This window comes from Bubalus bubalis, chromosome 10 (genome assembly GCF_019923935.1).
Source record: "Bubalus bubalis isolate 160015118507 breed Murrah chromosome 10, NDDB_SH_1, whole genome shotgun sequence".
Lineage (NCBI taxonomy): Eukaryota > Metazoa > Chordata > Mammalia > Artiodactyla > Bovidae > Bubalus > Bubalus bubalis.
In genome coordinates this window covers 16309696-16329725 of record NC_059166.1, presented here as the reverse complement: position 1 = coordinate 16329725, position 20030 = coordinate 16309696, and the positions used below count along the sequence as shown (strand labels likewise).

The 20030-nt window shown below is 37.8% G+C and overlaps 1 protein-coding gene across 2 annotated transcripts in view; it reads left to right on the top strand.

Moving 5' to 3' along the window:
* PLEKHG1 (pleckstrin homology and RhoGEF domain containing G1) overlaps window positions 1-20030 on the top strand; it is a 251673-nt gene that overhangs the window by 46775 nt on the left and 184868 nt on the right. For both annotated transcript variants that reach the window (XM_044924102.2, XM_044924103.2), the window contains exon 2: window positions 17743-17801. The gene's annotated coding sequence lies outside the window, so the exon portion shown is untranslated. The remainder of the gene's footprint in view (window positions 1-17742; window positions 17802-20030) is intronic.

Sequence of the window (20030 nt, the reverse complement as noted above, 5' to 3'; positions counted from 1 at the left end):
AGTAAATCAATTTCTCCAGTACTGGGTCAACTGGTTGAAATTCAGACACATGGAGAAATTTAACTTTTAATTCCAGACTCTAAGCTTAATTCTGGGAGAAAATCCATTAAAGTAATGAAGTAAGGAAACAACTGAGCAATGATTCTTTATTTTGTAGAGAATCCAGTGAAGGATGGGAGGTACCTCACCATTTTCGTGCTTTTGGCTTATTATAAAAACCGACATGTTTGCCTAAGAGTTGCCAGGTTGCGGTTTTTCACTGACTTCAGGGTAGGAGTGGGTAGGAATTTATAGGATGTTCTCCTTCCAAGAAGAGCTAGGAGAATTGTTTTTTGGGTGCAGAAACTTAAAACTACCCAGGTTTTAAAATAATTGAGTGACTTTTCCTCTGGAAAAATAATTAGTACTCTATCTTTTTTAACTTGAATAGTCAATAGAGCTGTCATTGGGATCCAAAAGAAATGAAAATATAGGTGGATATGGTTCCTTCCCATAAAGGGCTTATAACAACAGAATAGTTTGAATTTTACACAAATGTTTTGTATTATTTCATTAAGCTTACTCCAGTACATTTCAATTAGTTTCCTGGAGTGCAAGTAAATTGCAGTTTTCACTGCTTTTTGAAAAAAAAAATTTGGACAGGGGTGAATTGTGGAGATTTACCTGTGGCAAATTTCACTTTTAATAACTGACATCGAAATGTTTTCAATGCCCTGGAATAACTGAATGACAATTTGAAGAATCTTATAACTAAAATTAAAAATAGGAAAGCTATGGATGGACATTAGAGGAATCACAGTTCTGTTGTTTTTTTTCTTTCGAAATTTGTGGATCCACTATTCGTTGTTCCAAAGCACTGGGACGACCCAGAGGGATGGAATGGGGAGGGAGGAGGGAGGAGGGTTCAGGATGGGGAACACATGTATACCTGTGGCGGATTCATTTTGATATTTGGCAAAACTAATACAGTTATGTAAAGTTTAAAAATAAAATTAAATTAAAAAAAAAAAGAAAAAAGAAATGTGTCTGTTTAGGTCTAATTTTGTCCTTTTAAATGTTTCTGATCTCCGTTGTCTTCACTCAGAGGACAAACATCTCAGCTTATCTGGTGCTACATTTTTTCATATTCCTTTCATGGGTTCAAACATGTTAGTCATCATCACACACATTTCCAGTGAGTTATGAATATGGTATCTCTGGATTTCCTCAGTTTCTAGACTCTGGATTTTTAAGATACTCAATTGATTTAACATTTTAACAAGGAACCTAAATAAACAAGTTGTGTTAAATGTTCATGTTAATTGTAAGCTACATCCTGATTTCAGGTATATTTGTGCATCTTAAAATAAGGAAACTTGATAAGTATGCAGTGATTTGACAGCACCAATTAAAGCTGTCAAGCATATCAAGGGCCCTAGTTCCATGCACCACACAGCACTCATGATGGATTTTGATTGTGTGCCTTGAAGAAGGCAGCACTATGGGCTTTTCCTATTTAAAATTTTAAATAATATCATCATCTTTTGGGTGTTAACAGAGGGCATTTTTAACTCGAAGGAAATGAGGCAATTACTATCTTTCATGCTTGTATTATCATTAGCAGATAAGTTAGTGGCTTCCTATGCAAATAATCAGGGATTAGTATATCTAAGATTTGGGTTCTCTTGAAGACAAAAAAAAAAAAAAAAAATTATCTATAGATATGAATCCCTCTTCAGGGTCATTAGATAAACTTCAGAGTGTTAGAGTACATGAAAATATGCCCTGTTTTGAATGTTTATACATTATGTGAATAATAATTTGGCATAAAACTCCTGGATCATGATATGTCATTTATGGATTTGTTTTGAAAAGTTAATGTAATATATAATATAGTACTCGTAAATGTCACGCTGACAGGACAGAGAGGGAACAGGGTGTCTTCGAGCATCTATTACATGGAGAGAGCAGGGCCATCTGGTTCACCCGGCAGCAGCTATGGGGCCAGTATAGCATCTGTTACGTCAGGGGTCCCCAACCGTGGGGATCTGATTCCTGATGATCTGATGGAACTGATGTAATAATCATAGAAATAAAGTACACAATAAATGTAATGTGCTTGAATCATCCCAAAGCCATCCCACCCAGTCCATGGGAAAATTGTCTTCCATGAAACTAGTCCCTGGTGCCAAAAAGTTTGGGGCTTGCCGTGTTATGTGATTAACTCTGTTCAGTTAGTCCCTTTTTTTGGTTCACTGAGGACTTCCTCCTGTTCCTTTCCTGTGACTATCCATTCTTCACAGACACTGCCTCTAGACAAGGGAACAGATCTTCCTGTCCTTGTTTGTTCATACTCTTGCTTTCAAATCAGCGTTTAAATAAAAATCCTTTGTTTAATCATTTTCAGTTAGCTTGCCGTGTCTGGAGCCCTAGGTTTTTCACACTTTGAAACATGCTCTTTGTTAGCAGTTAGATGCCTCCTGAATAAGACTTGGCTTATTCTACTCTAAATGGATGTATTGTTTTAGAAATGTAAATCATTTGGAAGGGGCTGAAGTCAAACATAGAACCGTCATTCCTTAAGTGGCAGCCACTGCTAAGAGTTGCTGTGTTAGTGTTGGTGGTCACCAACTTACTCTTTTCTAAAGCATCTATCAAACTTCTGCTCTGCAAAGTGAGCATATGAGCATCTTTTAGCCATCTCTTCTCCTCATGACTAGTGTGACAAACCAGTTCTGGTTTACCCAGGACTTTCCCAGTTTTTTAGTACTGAAAGTTCCACATCCAAGAACACCCCTCGCTTCCAGGAGGGTCAGCCCTTACCTATTAGCTCCCAATGTGTTAGACCACAGATTTTACAGCATCATGTTAATACTTGTTGTTAGAGCATAGCTATGAATACTTGTTTTGTTTATGTGCTTAGTCGCTTGGTTGTGTCCCACTCTTTGCGAACCCATGGACTGTAGCCAGCCAGGTTCTTCTGTCCATGGGATTCTCCAGGCAAGAATACTGGAGTGGGTAGCCATTCCCTTCTGCAGGGGATCTTCCCAACCCAGGGATTGAACCTGGATCTCCTGCATTGTGGACAGATACTTTATTGTCTGAGCCGCCAGGATTGTTTCTAAAAAATCAAAAGCTAATATGCAAACAGTATTCACTCTGAGGCCATAGAATATAATAAGATCCATAGAGAAAGAAATTCCATACTGAATCACTGAGTTTCGCTGCTTGAAGGAGTTTGTTCCAATGGCTTCTGTTCTTTATAGACGCTCTTCTGTTTGGGGGTTATATTTGGCTCCTATTGTTTTTATGCACCTGTGTTGTTCCCTTCCTTAGATTCCTGTTTTATTTTCATTTGGTAGACTATTGCCTCTGAGCAACTTTTTATATATAATATGTATGGATGGTGAGCTCTGTTACTGCATGTTTGAAAATGTCTGATTTTGCCTGCACACTTGATTGATAATTTCAGTCTAGATTCAAAATGATAGTTCCTCAACTTTGAAGGCATTGCCCTTCTGATACCTACAATCTAGTGTAGCCAATACGTCTACTGTTCGACTGATACTTCTTAGTTGACTGTGTATGCGTGTGTTTTTCTGCCTACCTCTTTGAAGCTTTGGGAAATTTTTACCTTGGTCTTAGTTCTGATGTTTTACCAGTGATCTTTTTTTCCCATTAATCCTTCTTCTTTTATTTATTTTTTTTTGGGGGGGGGGGCCTTTATGATCTGAAGTATCTTATAGCTCTGGATATTTTCTCCCCACTAATCCTTCTGCACTCTTCACCTAGAACTCCAGGGGATGAACCAATCCCTCCTGGAATTGATTCTCCCTGTCTTTCAGATTTTTCTTTGTTTGCTGTATGTTCTGGAGATTTTCTTGGCTGCAATTTTCCCACCTGCTGGATGAGCCTTAAGCTATATAAATTCTATTATTTAGTCCATTGAGTTTTCTGTTTTGGCATTTATTTGTTTAATAATCTGAGGATATTCCCATTCTTGCTCTTTTTTTTCCATGAAAGGAGTGTGAGTATCTTTGAACATTGTGGGCCCATCACTTCATGGCAAATAGATGGGAAAACAGTGGAAACAGTGACAGACTTTATTTTGGGGGGCTCCAAAATCACTGCAGATGGCTACTGCAGCCATGAAATTAAAAGATGCTTGCTCCTTGGAAGAAAAGTTATGACCAACCTACAAAGCATATTAAAAAGCAGAGACATTACTTTGCCAACAAACGTCCATCTAGTCAAGGCTATGGTTTTTTCAGTAGGCATGTATGGATGTGAGAGTTGAACTATAGAGAAAGCTGAGCGCCGAAGAATTGATGCTTTTGAACTGTGGTGTTGGAGAAGACTCTTGAGAGTCCCTTGGACTGCAAGGAGATCCAACCAGTCTGTCCTAAAGGAAATCCGTCCTGAATATTCACTGGAAGGACTGATGTTGAAGCTGAAACTCCAATACTTTGGCTACCTGATGTGAAGAACTGACTCATTGGAAAAGACCCTGATGCTGGGAAAGATTGAAGGTGGGAGGAGAAGGGGATGACAGAGGATGAGATGGTTGGATGGCATCACCAACTCAATGGACATGAGTTTGAGTAAACTCCAGGAGTTGGCAATGGACAGGGAGGCCTGGCATGCTGCAGTCCGTGGAGTCGCAAAGAGTTGGACACGACTGAGCAACTAAACTGAACTGAACTGATGAACATTGTTCCAGCCCTTAAGAAAGTGTTATTCTTGACAATAATGATCTTGACAGATGATCTTCTTGGATTGCTTAAACATTTTCTTTTCCAGCATCAAACTCTTCTTTAATTTGTTTATTTGTAGATAGAATGCATCACTGTTTTCCACCAAAACTCCTACTCCGACTAAGTTACCCATCTTAGTTCCTTGGAATAATTTAGGCTTTCTAGTTTCCTGTGCTGCTCTCCCATTGTTTTAGAATGTCTTTCCTTCCATCTCCTAACTCTTCTCTAAATGTTATTGTGATTGCCCACTTTGTACCTCATTTACACAGAAGGTCTGAGACCTCCCCCTCCCACCGCCCTCAACCAGAAGCAGTCTCTCCTTTCTCTTAACATTCATTGAGCCTTGGGACTTCCCTGTTGGTGGTCCAATGGTTAAGACTCCATGCTTCCAGTGCAGGGGGCATTCAATCTCTGGTCAGGGAACTAAGATATCACATGCCACATGGTGTGGCCAAACCCTTCTGCAGGGAAGGAGTGGAGACACATGGAGAGAATGGACTTGACGACACAGTGAGGGAAGGAGAGAATGGGACAAGTGGAGAAAGTAGTATTGACATATCTACACTATCATGTATAAAATAGATATCTGGTGAGAAGTTGCAGTGGAACACAGGAAGCCCAGCCTGGCACTCTGTGATGACCTAAAGGGTGGGATTGGGGGAGGCTCTAGAGGGAGGGGATATATGTATAATTATGGCCAATTCACATTGTTGTACTGCAGAAACCAACACAATATTGTAAAGCAATTTTCCTCCATTTAAAAAATAAATTAAAAAAAAATTAACTTAAACAAACGAAAACAAAAAACATTCATGAGCCTTGATTAAAACTTTGTTATTGCCCCTCTTTCACTCTTGTTGAGGGTCACTACTGCTAGAGCAGGATTCCTGAAATGAAGACATATAAGAAGATAAGACAATTCCCAGACATGGAAGGGAGAACAGGGAGTTCTAGAGAGCAGGTGTAGGCTGCCCCTGCCAGGTACCTCATGTGAAAAATAGCTAGTCAGTGGCTAGGGGCTCACGTGCCTGCCTCTCATCTAGAAGCTTAATTGAACAAAAACTTAATTTTTAAAATTGCTTTATGTTCCAAAAGTCTTTTAAGTAACAATTAGTTGATAGATGACCAAAATAGAAACTGTTAAAATTCTTTTCTGTAGCAGGAAATAGAATTACAGGACCTGGATGCATTCCTAAAATTTCTTTGTGGTTTGGCTACAGTAAATTACTACTTTACATATAGCTTTTAAAATATATTTAGACTTAAGTTTAAAGAGTGAGAACCACTTGTATAAACATTGTTGAATACCATTCTTTTAATGAACGGGGTAATGTTATTTATATTCTTTCTTCACTTCCTCTGGAAAGCCCATGTCTTTAGGGGAGGGCTTTATCTTCTATTCCCCCTGAAAAGTGAAAGGCATTCACCTTAATGTATTTTAATTCAGCCACAGAATTCTCACTATTGCTACTGAAAACTGCTTGGCACAAAGCTCTTAGTGTGATGATTTTTAATTGGACTGTCATAAAATAGCATGTGACCATGCATATATCCTAAAGTAGTAAATTTATATGTTTAAGGGGTTAGAATAACTCTTACTTTATGTGTGCTTTTATACTGAAAATCCTCCCTTTCTCTCTCTCTCTTTTTGAGAAATTTTGTAGTTAATATTTCAGTGAAGCAGTGAAATGCGGCAGGAACTAGTGATGGAGGGCTTGCTGGGTGCAAGTGAGGAGCCTGGGTTCATCAGTCAGCAGGGAGTGGGTGGGCTTTTGAAGGATTGAAGCAAGGAAGCCACGTGATCACATTTATCATATAGATGACAAGATGGAAGCAGGATTGGAGGCAGCCCAGAAGGAGGTCGTAGTATCACCCATTTCAGAAAGTAATGAAGCCACAGACCAAGACAAGAAAAGTGTTTCTGTCCAACTCTAAAATTTTGCACTATATTAATTGTGCCACCATTAGACTGATTTCCTAGTTATTTTGTTAAGATTTGGCCCTTTTAGAGCTAGAAGGGATCTTGAAAATTCTTATGCAGTCCTTTTATTTTAGAAATGTAAAACCTGAGGCCAGGCAACTCATTACATGGAGAGCTTGGGCTTGGGCCCAAGTCTTCTGATTCCAAAACTGAAGCTTTTTGGTGATGCTTCCCACCTGTCCTACCTGCTCTTGGCTAGGCACTTGCCCAAGCCAGCGTCCCACCTAAACATCTATCACCTGGTGCTTGATAACACAGTGCGATATTGACAACTATCTTTCTCTAGTTAACTCATACCCCGACTCTTCTAAATGACTTATTTCTAATCTTTCTCACTCTTCCCAAGTGCTCATTCTTGCCCATTACATTCAGAGGACGATCTGTCTCTTATTTTCCAGAGGAAATAGAAGTTACCCAAGAACACACTGGGCTGCTGCCTACCATCAAATCTACTAACCCCCATCTGCCTGCCCTTTGTTGTAACAGCAAAAGTGTCCCGCCTTATTTAATGCTGGATCCTGAGTCCCAGGTTCTCCTGTCTTTTCAAGGATATTTTTGATAATTTTCCCTGTTCTAGTGTTTTCAACCGTTTCTTCCCTAAAAGATGTATCCTGTCATCATTTATGTGTCAAACTGAATTTTTTCTTTTAAAATGCTGCTTAGAATACCTGTCCAGTGAGCACATTTCACTCAGTTATTAATAACTATTCATGAGTGACCTCTATGTACTTGGTGTCGGATATCCTGTCGTGTACAGAAGAAATGGGGTCTTGTATGGTCTCATGGAAGAAACAGATGCTACACAAGTATCTGTAGTTGTTGAACATTCAGATTGGACAATGGAAGTCTAGCCAATTTTATGGTAGTGGGCACTATATTTCAGTTTTGTCATATGCTGTGTTTCAGTTTCATAGTAAAATTTGCGGTAGTGAGTTCTCTCTAGCGTATCGTGCATTACCAGAGGCCTGGCCTTTGCTCTGGGTTTAATTGTAATATCACATGACCAAATGCCCATGCTGTTACAAGCTAGTGTACACACCCAGATATCCCTGCTAAAAATGCACGTTAACTGAATCTAAAGAAATATTAATCTGCTCATGGAGTTGGAAACTTAAAAGCCACATATTTATTCTGAATAAAATTTATTCTCAAACAAATAAAAATACTTAATATAATCTAAACCTGAAAGATAGGCTGAAAAAAATCCTAAAGGCTTCCCTTTTAAAATTAGCAAAATAACTGTGTAAGCACAGACTAGGTATGCTAATAACAAGTTTAATCGAAAGAAAAAGACGTCTCAAGTACAGATGTAAAATGACATGGTTTCTTTCCATGTGTCAGTTATTACCCTCCAAGTTTCCTCATGGGCTTCATAACTCAGTTTTAGCATTTCCCCTCTTTTTAGAAGTAAAAGGAGTCCACATTAGCAAAACCAAAGATTTCCAGGAAGTACTAGTTGCTGTAACGGTGGGGAATGTGTAGATGAATAAATCACTGTTAGGAACTATAGAATATTTTATTGGAAGTCTGCCTTCTATATTCAGCTTTCCTTGAACCTGAAAGCCTATTGAGATATCCTCAAGATGAATGTTAAATAAAAATGCCCCAATGTATTTGGTAGTTCATTTTTTTAAAAAACTGGTATGTCAAAGACTGTTTTTCTTGACTGATGTGGAAAGGTTGGGGGAAAAGGCCTTCAGTGAAAGGAAATTACCTTTCTAAATATAACATTCTAAAGTGATGTAACAGTTTTTTCCATATGTTGCTTGAATAAAAGTAGTGTTTTTACAGAAGTGTTTTACAGTACTCACCATTAAATAAACCGGCAACCACAAATTCAAATTTCTAAAGCTATCTCCCAAAATATTAGTTTATTAAATAGCTAGTATAAAAAAGAAACATGATATCTTTGGTCTCCCTGTACCAAAATCTATTTTACTTTTGAGCCAGTCCAACTTTAAAAACCACAGCCATATGAATTCTGTTCATTTTAGGGGATTTTCCTGTGTAAACTAACATTGTGTATTTTTGTTCCTTGCTAACACATTCTGAATCACGTAAAGTTGTTGGTCCAGGTTGAAAGAAGCTCTTGGACTCTAATCTATATTCCTCTAATCTTTAAAAGGTGTTGCTTATAAAATGTTTATGCTTAGAAATGCTTGTCCATTTCTACAGTTTCCTCCATTTTATTAAGTATAGAATCTGCCGAAACATTATTAACTTTCATAGTCATCTTCCATCTTTCTGTCTAGACTTGAGGATCTTTGAAAGTCTTATCTTACTCATAATAATATTCCTCCACTAGGTACTATTAAGCCCCATATTTTAATATTAGAATTGTATTCTTTTTATGCTCTCAAGAACACATCAGGTAGCATGCTGCCCCTGGGCGTTATTGTTAGCTAACTCTGATAGCCTATCCCACTGGCTGGAGATTCCCTAAGGGTAAGAAAGAGGTCTGTCCTAGTCTGGGCTGAGTTCTCTGACTAGGGGGTGCACCCTTGGTACTCAGATGTTGGGTGCCTTCAGGTCATTTAAAGAGTAACACAGAGGACTTCCCTGGTGGTCCAGTGGTTAAGAATCTGTCTTGCAAAGCAGGAGACTCAGGTTCAATCCCGGGTCGAGGTGCTTAAATCCCACATGCCACAGAGCAGCTAAGCCCATGCACTGCAACTAGAGAGCTTGCGTGCCACAACGAAAGATCTGCGTGATGCAACAAAGATTTTGTGTGCTGCAACTGAGACTCGCAACTGAGACTCGACACAACCAAAAAAATAAATAAAGAGTAACACAGGTTGCTTGGATGAGCAGCAAGTGAATTAGAAAAGTGTGGATAACTGTATTACAGCACTTGGAGTATAGCTACCATCCAATCTGTTGACTTCAAAGCCTGCTTTCTTGGGTAGAGGCTCAGTAATTTCCTTTGTAATCTTGGTACCTTTAATACCACTTGAATGAAGCTCATTCATTTAAGAAACATTCCTCCATTTTACCTTAAGGCCCAGTATCCCCTCCAACACTGAAAAGTAAAGGAAAATAGTGTTGTAATCTCCAGTTCTGTTTGGCCAGCTTTTTTAATAAAGAGGTCCACTTTGCCCCAAGAATGATAAAGAGAGGGACATAAGGGGAATGTGAGGAAGGAATCATCGAACTCCTAATCTCCAATTCAGTGTTAGAATTAAGGATTCTTTGTCAAGTCATTAAGCCAGCTCTTAGTCTGTTTGTATAAACAGGAAATGACGGAATCTGAACTCTGGGTCACCAGAATCTGGTGTGCAGAGTTTGTCCTCTAGTTGCTTTAAGCTTCCTTTCTAAAACATTCATAGCCAACTTACCGTTAAATAAAGCCTAGCATTTCTTAATAATGTATAAAGAGCTTTTATCACACAATTGGTGTGTGATCTTTTGGAACCCAGGAATTGATGCAAACTGAAGACGGAACTTGTCATTTCATCAGTCTTCTTTCTGTGCAGTATGCAGTGCCTGATGAGTCCTGCAAACCTGGTGTATAACATCAGAATTGAGTGGATAGAACCTTCCCTTTGACAGTTTCGTTTCAATGTATCCATTGAAATGCCACTGAAAGCAATTCAACTTATTAAGAATTGCTTTATGTATGTAGTTTTCCCAAGAATACACCCATTTTGTAATATGAGATGTTTGGAGACTTTGTTTTACTCACTTTGTAACCTCCATGCCTGACACAGTGCCTGGCACATATCAGACGTTTACAATATAATTTGATCAAACTTGGTTAAAATGAATATATTTACTGGCTAATAAACCAAAAACAAATAGTTATTGAAAGATGTGCAACTATTCTGCATAGTTTCCACTTCCAAATTCTAGGGTGTTGTTGTTTTAAGTGGTTGAGACCTACTGGACCTCTTAAGAAACATGAAGGGGCCGATTGGAGATATCAAATTAGAAATAGAAATTGACTTGAGTTTGCAAGGAAAGCTACAGAGTGTCTGTCTTTGGAGGTCTCTATGAGAATAGAAATGTGTGCCTCTGCATAATAGATCCTGAATACTTGTTGAATGGATAAATAAAAATTGAGTCTGAGGTACTTAAATAATTACCTGCTTGGATGAAACATTTCTGTGATTGCTTAACACCCTTATTCTAAAACATTTAAATAAGACATTTCTCACCCATTGGAATAACTGTAATTAAAATTTTATAGTATCAGATGTTGGCCATAATATGGAGTGAAAGGAACTCATATGAAGACATATGTCAGAGATGTTGCAGGTTCCCTTCCAGAGCATGGCAATAACGCTAGTATCACAATAAATCAAGTCACACAAATTGTTTGGTGTCCCAGTGCATATATAAGTTATTCTTATACTACACTGTGGCCTATTGAGTACATAGATAGCATTATGCCTGAAAAACAATGTATATACCTTAAGTTAAAAAATACTGTATTGCTAAAAATCGCTAACCATTATTTGACAACACAAAAATGCTAACCGTTATTTGACAATTTGATACCACAAACCTTCAACTGGAAAAAAAAAAAAAAGAAAATGCCATGTGTCCAAGGTGCAATGAACAGAGCACAGTAAATTGACGTATGCCCGTCCCGTGGGTGGAGTTTCAATTGGTACAATTTCTCTTGAAAAAAAAAATTGGCATCACTCAGTAAAGCTCGATATGTGTATGGTGAACAACCCAACAGTTCCGATTCAGATAAATACAATGTAGAAGCATGAATACAGAGCTATGTACAACACTGCTTGTAATAGAGAAGAAAAATAGAAAGCCTAAAGGTGCGACAGTAGAGCATATAAATATACCACGAAGCATCCAATGACATTCAAAGAAATACTGTCTCTCAGCACAGACGATAACACTGCAAAGCCACATGCAGGAGTCTCACATACTGTCAAGTTGGAAAAAGCAAGTCACCTTGGAGCATGTATAAGTCTGTTTTATAGTTCAAAAGCCCACAGAATTGATCAGAATGGGCTGTTGGCTCATTTTCAGCCCTTATGTGTTTGCAGGACGGCTACATCATCTTGGGCCTCTAAATCCTCTCTTGTTCATGTCTAGCAGGAGCAAGAAAAGTTCTGCTTTGCTAGTAATTTTAACAAAATACCCCCAGTTAGGTCTCATTGGTCCTGATTGGTGTGACTTGGGCCACGTGCCTATCTCTGCACCAATCACAGTAATCCGGGAAAGGAGATACTATGAATGTTTAGCCTAATTGATATCATTCAGAGCACCTGGGCTGAGAGTAAGACAAAGGAGAGGAAAATATTAATGGTTGCCAGAAGGAGGGTAGATGGATGTTGAGCTTTAAAACAATAGAGGGTATTATTCCGCCCCCTTTCAGCAGCCAATTTAAGGTTTATATTTTGCTATTGTGACTTGCTTATTCTCTACAAAGGAAATGAGGTGGCTCAAAGAAGGGCAAGTGGAAGGGAGAAAGTGGTTTTTATGTTGTGGTGGACAAAAGTCCCAGGTTACCTGCCTTTTGAAATCAGAATGTATGGATGCGAAGTGGCCCCCCATCATGGCAGGTGTGGGGCAGAGGCTGGACTCCGGTCTGAATATAGAGATTCTTTTTGGATTTACAAGATCAAATTGTATCCCCTCAAAACTACTCTCTTTGGTTTTGTCAGCTTTATCAGTTTTGTCTGTGTTACTTATCTAAGCAATACTTTCTAAATATTTAGGGCAGGAAAGTTGTCCTTTCTTGGCCTGATTACTTTTGAGTATGTTAATTGCACTGGCCTAAAGTTTTATGATTTCTGGGAGCCTCTTAAGTGGATTTTCACCCTCTGTTTCTTCTGTGAAGTTTGTGTGTGTAACTCAAGAAATAAAGATTTCATGCTTATGAGCAGGGGCTTCCCTGTTGGCTCAGCTGGTAAAGAATCCATCTGCAATGTGGGAGATCTGGGTTTGATCTCTGGGTTGGGAAGATCCCTTGGAGAAGGAAACGGCTACCCACTCCAGCATTCAGGCTTAGAGAATTCCATGGACTGTATAGTCTATGCGGTTGCAAAGAGTCAGACATGACAAGCAACTTTCACTTATGAGCAGATCTTTGGGGCTCTGTATTTCAAATGGGCTTCCCTGGTGGTTCAGACGGTAAAGCATCTGCCTGCAATACAGGAGACCTGGGTTCAGTCCCTGGGTTGAGAAGATCCCCTGGAGAAGGAAATGGCAACCCACTCCAGTACTCTTGCTTGGACAATTCCATGGACCAAATAGCTGACATTTTAGGGAAAATGTCTATGCTTTGGGTATTTGCACAGTCATTATCATAAGGAGAAGTATTTTTATTGGACATGACTTTAAATCATTTCTTGTTTAAACCATGCCTAACTTAGACCATTAAATCTGATTTTACCTGTTACCTCAATATTCTCCTCCAAAGCTAATAGGCCTTTAACTTTGTCCTAATATAAAGAGTAAGTGTGGTCCCTTTTGTGGATAATTTTCATTAACATTCATTCTAAAATAACTAGAACTGATCCCATAGATGTTTCAGAAACACCTGGCTTTCAGTTTCTCTCCTCACCTGTTGTCTAAAATGAAAGGTAAGCTTGTTTTAGACACTATAACTAAAACGCTCTGGTGACATATTGGACTTCTGTCTCCTTTTTATGAACCCAAGCCTGACATTTTATTTATTTTTAGAATCAAACTCACATTAGTTGTGGCTTGCATGTAGAACTTATTTTAAACATCACCTTGCATGTACTCCTGACTATAAACCAAGTTTCACATTGTTCTTTGGCCAAAAGCAATAAAATATGGCCTGTTTTATCACAGTGAAATGCAATTAGGATTTTCTTTTCAGAAATAGAACATCAATGGCTATTTATAACATTTCCCCAACTTTTAAAAGCCTAGTAAAGTGTTGAGATGTCTTTATATGAAATTCTATTTGTATTTAATGCCATGGGTACGATCTATCAGTGCATTTTGCATTTAAGGCCGGATAATCAAATATTCTTAATGTGTTTCTTTTTTCTAAAAGTTCTATTGTGAATTTATAGAAGAGCCTCTGAGATCCTTAAGTATTCATCTATAAATAAGCCTCACTGATTGTTAAAGGCTCTTGCTATTCTCATATTCCATAATGGTACTTCACCTTCTACAGGCCAAAGATAGAAACTCATTAGTTGACCTCATGTTGAATTTCATGCCTTTTATTCTTTTTCTAAAAAAGTACATTTATACTACTCAACTTTTCTCATGAGGAAACCATTGTCCTGAGGACTTCCTTAAACATTTTCTATATAGGTTCTTTAAGCATAAGTTTTTTGAATATGATCTGTTTTTAAATTATCTGTTTTCATTTGTTTGTGACTGCCCATTGCTATCACTGGACAGAAAACATTGCTTTTTATGTATTTCAGACCAACTGATGCCACCTTTGTTATATCCAACAGGGCATTTTTTTAAGATATTTTTCTTGTTATCAGCCTTTCATCTGCTGATGGTGGTATTTGGTCTTTTCATTTCCTTTCACTAATGCTATGTGAGCATCTTTTTATTTTATTCCTGACTTTATAGCGAATGTTGTCTGTTGGTTTTAGATCTTTTTAAAAATCACAGTAGGTGATCTGTTTCTAGATTACTGAAAGATTATCAGGTATAAGTGCTGTTTTGTCATCTTTGAAACTAGGAGTATGTGTTGATTTGACCTATTGATAGAGCATAAGAGATTTATTTATGTAATATTTATAGAATAAATCCAGTTTATATTGTTGTTATTATTTTAATATACCAGGAATAGACTATTCTGAGCACTTTATTTAACATTCTTCCATCTTATTTACCTAAGTCAAATAAGCCTCTTGCTTTTTTCCTTTTTTGTGTTTTATCAGGTTAGGTTATCTGATAAGCTTCACCAAACAACCTGGAGTCTCATTTGTCGTATATCCTGAAACTTTTTTATATAGCCTGGGAATTGTCTAATCCTTGAAGTAAACTATATTTCTTAGCTTTTCAGCTTTTATGTTTTTAGTTCAGTTTTTAATAATTAAATAGCACCTTATAAAACTGTTTCCACTGAAATGTTCAAATTTATTCACAAGGATCCTTTTATATGGCATTCTTAAGTTTATCATCTGTTACATGTCTGTGATATATTCTAATAATTCAAGTTTCACATTGGGTTTTAAGACTAGATTTGCCTGAAATCTGTCTATGAGGTATTTCATTCTATATTGAACCAGTGACTGTTTTTTAAATATCAAAATCACAAATTCCTGAATTTTCTTCTGCCTTTCCTATACTACATTTATTGCTATTTTTGAATTTAACATTGAATATGTAGTTTGTTTCTTTGTTCTCTCCAATATAGGAAAAAATAGTTACTGGTGTCACAAATAAAATTCCATTTCTTATTCTTCATATTAAATGAAATTAACTTACTTTTACCATTTATCCCCACTCATTTCCCCATTTTTCATAATATGATCTAGAATTTCAGGGACTTCCCTGATGGTACCGTGGTTAAGAATCTGCCTTCCAATGCAGAGAGAGTGGGTTCAATCCCTGGTTGGGGAACTAAGATCCCACGTGCCATAATGCAAAAAATGTTTTTAAAAATTGAAAATTGACTGACCCAGAATTTCAGACTTTGATGAGCTTAATTATTATAGTAACATTTTTATTAGACATTTTCTCAAAAATTTGAAGTTTGTACTCTGTTTGGACTGTTTTTTACAGTAATTAGCATACTTTATTCCCTATTTACTGCTTTTAATGCTTATCGCCAGTGCTACTACATGACTACTTTTTCACTGTTTTGTTTGGATTCATTCCTCAGTTCAGTTCAGTTCAGTCCCTCAGTTGTGTCAGACTCTTTGCAACCCCACAGACTGCAACACCCCAGGCTTCCCTGTCCATCACCAACTCTGGAGCTTACTCAAACTCATGTCCATTGAGCCAGTGATGCCATCCAACCATCTCATCCTCTGATATCCCCTTCTCCTCCCATCTTCAATCTTTCCCAGCATCAGGATCTTTTCTAGTGAGTCAGTTCTTCGCATCAGGTGGCCCAAGTATTGGAGTTTCAGTTTCAGCATCAGTCCTTCCAATGAATAATCAGGACTGATTTCCTTTAGGATGGACTGGTTGGATCTCCTTGCTGTCCAAGGGACTCTCGAGAGTCTTCTCCAACGGCACAGTTCAAAAGCATCAATTCTTTGGCACTCAGCTTTCTTCACAGTCCAACTCTCACATCCATACATGACTACTGGAAAAACCATAGTTTTGACTAGACGGACCTTTGTTGGCAAAGTCATGCCTCTGCTTTTTAATATGCTATCTAGGTTGGTCATAAATTTCCTTTCAAGGAGCAAACGTCTTTTAATTTCATGGCTGCAGTCACCATCTGCAGTGATTTTGGAGCCCCCACAAAATAAAGTCTGTCACTGTTTCCATTGTTTCCCCATATATTTGCCATGAAGTAATGGGACCAGATTCCATGATCTTAGTTTTCTGAATGTTGAGTTTTAAGTCAATTTTTTCACTTTCCTCTTTCACTTTCATCAAGAAGCTCTTTAGTTCTTCTTCACTTTCTGCCATAAAGGTGATGTCATCTGCGTATCTGAGGTTATTGATATTTCTCCCAGCAGTCGTGATTCCAGCTTGTGCTTCATCCAGTCCAGCATTTCTCATGATGTACTCTGCATAGAAGTTAAATAAGCAGGGTGACAATATGCAGCCTTGACATACTCCTTTTCCTATTTGGAACCAGTCTTTTGTTCCATGTCCAGTTCTAACTGTTGTTTCTTGACCTGAATACAGATTTCTCAGGAGGTAAGTCAGGTGGTCTGGTATTTCCATCTATTGAATAATTTTCCACAGTTTGCTGTGATCCACACAGTCAAAGGCTTTGGCATAGTCAATAAAACAGAAGTAGATATTTTTCTGGAGCTCTCTACTTTTTTGATGATCCAGTGGATGTTGGCAATTTGATCTCTGGTTCCTCTGCCTTTTCTAAATCCAGCTTGAACATCTGGAAGTTCATGGTTCACATACCATCCCTCAGTCAACTGGAAATATTTTCAAGTAGCTTTTGTTCATGATGATACCTACCTGATACACTTATAGGCCCATTTTGTTTATCTGTGGTTCTTTCTTTTCAAAAATAGTGACCAGAAGAAAGAAAAGCAATCCCCAATTTTATCCCATTTAAGCATCACCCCGTGAACTTCTCCTTTCCTACCCAGGTACTTTGCAAAGATGGAAACAGAGGAATGATTGGTTACAGCCATAGAGAGGAACTCAGGGATAGAGTGACCATGGTCCTTAGGAGGTAGTTCCCATCCTGTGGAGGACTTGGGTTTCAGAGATAAGAGATCTTATTGAGGCTGAGAATATTATCTTACTGAATTGAGACTGAGTGAAATCATCCATTCTCCTTCTGCTTCTTGGAGTTTCATCTCTCTTCCTGGTATGGGAAATGCTTCTTACTTCTGGCAAGTCAATGAATTTAGTTTTTATTGCTATTGTAAATTCTAGTCTTTTTAAAAATTTTTCTGAGTATTTCAAGGGAAAGGAAAAATCAAGGACTGGACATCAGTGCCTATCTAATACCACACACTCTGGGTTTTTTTAAAACTAAATTGTTCATTATTGCTATAGGTCCATTATAGACCAGTAGCATGCTGTACTGTGCTCAGTCATGTTGAGCTCTTTGCAGTCCCATGGACTGTAGCTCACTAGGCTCCTCTATAAATCCATGGGATTTCCCAGGCACGAATACTTAAACAGATTGCCATTTCCTCCCCTGGGATCTTCCCAACCCAGGATCCAACCGACATCTCCTGCGTCTCCTGCATTGGTAGGATTTTTTTTTTTTTTAAACCACTGCACCAACTGGGAAGCCCATAGATGTGGCATTTTCCTAGGAAAATTATGTGTGTTTTTTTTTAAATCCAGTCTTCCTTTTGCCACTTAAAATTGACCCAGATGTTTCTTCAATATTCCACTGAAATCATTCTGGAAAAGTAACATTTAAGTAAAAAGCAATTTATCTTTGCATTTCTCCTCCAGGTGGAGACAGATGTGAAGAGTTAGTGGATGAAGACATTGGAAAGGCTTCAACCATAAAAGTAAGCTGTTTTCATTTTTTTGCCACTTGAGTATGAAATGCACTAAAAGATTAATAAATTCATGAGTTTGTTAGGTATTTTCATATAAGTACCCTCTGTGAGCAAAATTTTTCTTGTTTTTCTTTTTAAACTGTTTTGTAAGATGGAATGACAACTATAACCAAAGGATGAGATACAAAAGAAAATTCATATTTCAAAGTACACAGGTGAAGAATAAAAATGGAGTCAGGAAAAGTAAACCCTAGTGGGACCCGAATTGGAGTCATTTCTTCCCATTGGCTCTCTACTGTTAATGAGTCACTCTTTAGGTAGCATTTTAAATGCTTTTCATTGGACAGAAAAGTTCTTCCTGTTCTTTTTAAGTTTCTCTCTTTTCTTTAAGATTTAAAATCTCAATCTAATTTTCTGGTGGCAGTGGCAACCCACTCCAGTGTTCTCGCCTGGAGAATCCCAGGGACGGGGGAGCCTGGTGGGCTGCCGTCTATGGGGTTGCACAGAGTCAGACACGACTGAAGCGACTTAGCAGCAGCAGCAGCAGCAGTACTTGAAAACCACACTGAATGGTAAAAGGGAAAGGAAAGGACTTTTCTAAGTCCTTTAATTTATCACAGTCAGACCACATTATAAGCTATTTTCAAGACTTGAAATGTTGAATTGACATTATTCACTTCCATATTAAATAATTACTAGAATGAAAGTAATATGTAAAGACATCCAGTCCTGATAAGCATAGCATTATCATTTTTTCTCTGGATTATTTTTTTCTTTTATACTTTCAATTTTACACCAGGCCTTTTTTTTGTAACCAAACAGTAAAATAAAAAATAAAATTAAAGTGTAAGTGCAGCAAGGGGTTAGAGTTTGCCTTTAGCCAGCAAAATGATCATGCTTTATTGGAATCATGAATATTTAATACATTGCATTATGCTTCTTGAGGTACTCAAATTATTACAAAGACAAACGATATTTTAATGGAATAAAGATGTCCTTGCGTGTGTTGGAGTTTAGAGTTCATTGGTGTTTTGTTAGCTGGTAAAACAATGGTTTTCTTACCACAGATCTTCAATCCTGGCAAGAAAGTTTTCATTCCTAGCAAGAAAGGAGTTTTTTTTGTCTAATGTATGATTAGAATTCTGAGTAGTTTAAAAATCAAGAGTCTGAGGTACAGAGTTGACTTTTCTATTACACATAGATATCATGCCTCAGGTCATGATACTTTTAGTGGCCCATGAAAATGTTTTAATTTTAATTCTTTCCCCCAGATGAATAAAATAGCCTGCCAGGCTCCTTTGTCCATTGGATTTCCCAGGCAAGAATACTGGATTGGGTTGCCATTCCCTTCTCCAGGGGATCTTCCCAACTCAAGGATAGAACCCTGGTCTCCTACATTGCTGGTGGATTTTTTACCATCTAAGCTACCAAGGAAGGCTGGAATATATAATAACAAACTCAAGCTGGATTGTATTTTTCTTTATACCAATGGAATCATAAAATGCAATTTTTAATACTCTCTTTTATGGAGGAAAAGGCCAGAGTGCCCCAGAACCCAAGAAATTCATCACATGCACCTACCGAGGTCTCAGTCAGGCACACTCTATATATGTGAACCATTCAGTCTTTTGAATACTTTTTTTTCCTTTTTTTTTTGAAGAGAAATAATCATTTCTTTTACAGAAATGATTACCTTCTATGTAAATGACCTTATCATAGACTTGTGTGCTCATCAGAGAGATATACATGGTTCTGTCTCCAAAGAAAGAAATGACATCTTGTGAGGTTAGGTAGCTGTGGTTTTTCATGATATTTGCCTAGAACAAAATAAATATTTTATCCTCTGAGAGATCCAGTTATTTTCTGTTTGCTTTGTAATATGATATGGAAAACAAGGGAAGGGAAAGAGAGACTAGCTCAGGATTCTTTGGTTCCATTCTGGACAAGCTTTTTTTTTTTTTTTTGCCTGCAAAATGTGTGTTCCATGAGAACATGTGATGACCCTGCCTCCTCTCTGCAGGGGCATGTCTAGAACTTAAGTTCTTGGATCTTCCATGATTACTGATCTGTGTTACTGAGTACGTTTCATTCTCAATTACCATGACTTATCTGGTTTTGTTTGTTTCTGAAGCTATGATCTAATGTTGGAGAAAATATTAAGATCTTTGTCAGTCTTCAACTGCAGTGACCATGTAAGATTATCTTCTAAAAGTCACTTTGATTTAAAGTAAGTGTGTT